We start from the raw sequence: 3,173 nt of genomic DNA, 5'->3' as shown, positions 1-3,173 counted from the left end.
AGTACCACAGTGATGAATACATGACACTGTGTATTTGTCAAAATTCACAGAACTTTACAGAGCAGAGAATACATTTAACATATGCAAATTTAAAATACCAGTAGATTGAGAGATCCCAGGATGAAATGCAAACTTTGACAAAAAGAACTAACTATATGCTAAGTGTACAGCATAACCTCACTGAAGAGGGTGGGTTAAAGAACTGTTGACCTAAGTAACTTTGGAAATGATTGGAAAGCAGAAGATAAAAGGACAAATGAACTGCACATAAGCACTGTCCTTTAATTGGTCAAGTTATTTTTCAAAGGAACGTAACTTACCAATCCTGAAGCCACTCTTCATGTACGCATACCTGGATGGAGAAAGTAAGTAAATGAACCAGTAAGAGTAAGATCCCATTTTCTCAGTTTTCAAATGGGAGTTTACAGACAAGCAAAGGATCCATGTGGTACAGTATTAGAGTAGGAAACATCATTGTGAACTCATGCTTAAATATGTAATGTGGACACAGATGGATGGCTATTGAAATAATTATAGATATGTATACATACATGGGTTAGTATGCACACATAGTTCACTGAGAGGGCCTAGAAGCAATGAATCCCCTGTAGTGACCAGCACACCCAGTACCAAGATCTTGGTTTCAAAAGCCATTCTCCAATGAAAGAAACCAGAGTCCTTGGGGAAATTGTTGATTCTAGGGCCAAGACAGAGAATATACAAGATAATCCTCGAGCTTATTATGGTATCACAAAGTAAGGAGGTGCTTACAAAACAAAAATGATAGGCTTAGGCTAAAAGTGTGCAGGAGCGAAGTGATTCAGTAAGTATGTGATTGAATAAAGTCAACAGGGGGAGGGAGAAGAGGAAGAGACGGGTGTCTGAAGAGAAGAATTTTAAATAATTTATGTTGATACCTGCCCTGTCTGAAGGAGATAGAGAATAATTTCCCACCATGTAAGGGTAGCCTGTGCCTACTATTGCTGCAGAGAGTATGGCGTGCAAAGTAGTGGGGGAAGAGCATTTTGTAGTGGCAACACCTGAAACACTATCTTAGCCAAGTGATCTAGGTTAACAGCATCAGTGATAGTCACGTTGATAGCATAGACCCTTGTTAGGAAAAGAATTGGAGAGTATATCCCTTCTGAAGTTTTCCTCCCCAAAGCCCATAACCCCAGTCTAACTACGAAAAAAACATCAGATAAAAACCCACTTGAGGGACATTCTACAAAATAAGGGACCAGTACTTCTCAAAACTGCCAAGGTTGTCGAAAAGAAACTCTGAAAAATTATCACAGTTCAGAGAAGGCTAAGGAGAAATAATGACTAAATGTCATGTGATAGAGGGGATCCTGGAACAGGAGGTTAGGGGAAAACTAACAAAGTTAAATAAAGTATGGAGTTTAGTTAATAGTAATGTGTCACAACGTTTATTCCTCACTGTGACAAATGTACTATAGTAGTGTAAAATATTAGCAATAGGGGAAACTATGTTGGTATATATGGGAGCTCTGTACAATCTTTGCAACTTGTCAGTAAATATCAAATTATTCTAAGACTTTAAAGTGTATTTTTTAAAACAGAAAATTACCTGGTGTTACAGGATAATGTTTCATTCCAATAAAGCTCCATATCCAGTTGCATTGGTCATCCTCGTCAAGCCCTTTCTTGATATCACACTCCTTTCTTGATATCACACTCCGCTCCAGTTTTCTCTCAACTGCGATGAACTTGAAGGAACATTGTAGCGCCTCGTTTCGATTCAGCAGAGACTTATGTATCTTAGACGATCGAGGCCTCATTATTTCCTACCTCCTAACCAGCATACCAGCTCCACGCAGCTCTCGTCTCCCTCCCTCTCTCCACCTGTCTCTTTTTCATTTTCCATTCTTCTTACAGCTAAAGGTTGAAGCTATCTTCTATCATATTTGGTATGTACCAGGTACGTGTATATTATTTCTAATCCTCCAATTTACGGATGAGAACACTGAGCCCCGGACTGTTTAACATGTCCCAGGCTCGGAGGCTTTTAAGTGCAGATGGCTGATCAAAGTGAAAAGCAAGCATTTGTCTCCGAAGAACAGGCCCTCTACTCCAGGAAAACATTACTCCACCTTTCTTAAAGCCTTCTAGGTCTCCTTTCGTCAAGTATGTAATGCAATATGATAAAGAGGAGGCTGGTCTTAAAAAAGGAGGCTGGTCATTATTGGAAGCAAGAGAGGGTGTGGGAGACGCTGATTGGTGGAGGGAGACAGGTAATCAAATCCTAAGTAAAGGCAACCTTGAAAAACCGCAACCATGGTAAACAAAATTGTTCTCTCCTGGTGAACCAATGGGATCAGGAAAGAATTTGCAGGCTTGGCGCCTCTCTTTATTTCCCCCTCCAACAAAGATGGCTCAAAAGGAGCATTGTTAAGAGTGTTTTGCTCACTCAGCAATGAGGCAAGCTCATTAAGAGACTGGGGGCTGTGCCAATGGGGGCTTGCAGGGGTAGCCAGTTCCTAACTTCACAAGAGCTCACCTGCTGAAAATCATAAGGAACGCAAATGCTAACCCATTCAGATGAAGCTTAAAATTGATGACTTTAAAGAGATTGAATAAACTCTTTATGTTACAATCTGGCATGTGCTTTTAATATTAACTACTACATATTTTATAGACTGTATTTGTTGCCAAGCACTAAAACAAACATTAAGATGCTTTTGCCTTAACTGGTACTATGAGCACTTCCAAAACCGTGGGTATAAAAAGCGGCATAAAACACATCATAATCATGAAAATCATCTGCATTAAATTCACATTTGCCATGAATGTGGCAGTTATTTTTCATCTACAAACAATTATATCACAATTACTTACTCTCTGTTAGGAAACATTTCATCAAAATCTCTCATTTAATTGACATAGAAATGCATTTTGTTCAGAGAAAAACATAATCTCTAATTTGTACTAATTAAAGAAATAGGCATTCTGAATTAGTGAAAGGCTCATATCTATTGACAAATATGCCTCCTTATTAGTTTATATGCAGAAGGTAACACAAACCAAGTTACAAAGCTTGCAGTAGGTAAAGAAGGGCCTAAAAATAGTTCTATAATGAATAAACAAAAGTAATGCACAGTGCTCTGTATTTTCCATTAAGTAGAGACCTGAAAAAAATTTTTGTCATAAAT

General features: G+C 38.5%; 1 long non-coding RNA gene across 1 annotated transcript; it reads right to left on the bottom strand.

The window, feature by feature from the left end:
* Positions 1-319: 319 nt before the first annotated feature.
* On the bottom strand, positions 320-2,386 carry LOC108520978 (uncharacterized). The gene is made up of 2 exons (XR_001883081.1): positions 1,592-2,386; positions 320-352 (listed from the first exon to the last, which is right to left on the bottom strand). It is a non-coding gene; the product is annotated as an uncharacterized LOC108520978 (long non-coding RNA).
* Positions 2,387-3,173: the final 787 nt, after the last annotated feature.

This window comes from Rhinopithecus bieti, unplaced genomic scaffold, assembly GCF_001698545.2.
Source record: "Rhinopithecus bieti isolate Rb0 unplaced genomic scaffold, ASM169854v2 scaffold_55165, whole genome shotgun sequence".
Taxonomy (NCBI): Eukaryota; Metazoa; Chordata; class Mammalia; order Primates; family Cercopithecidae; genus Rhinopithecus; species Rhinopithecus bieti.
The sequence above is the reverse complement of the archived record's forward strand: the minus strand, read 5'-3'. Positions and strand labels throughout refer to the sequence as shown.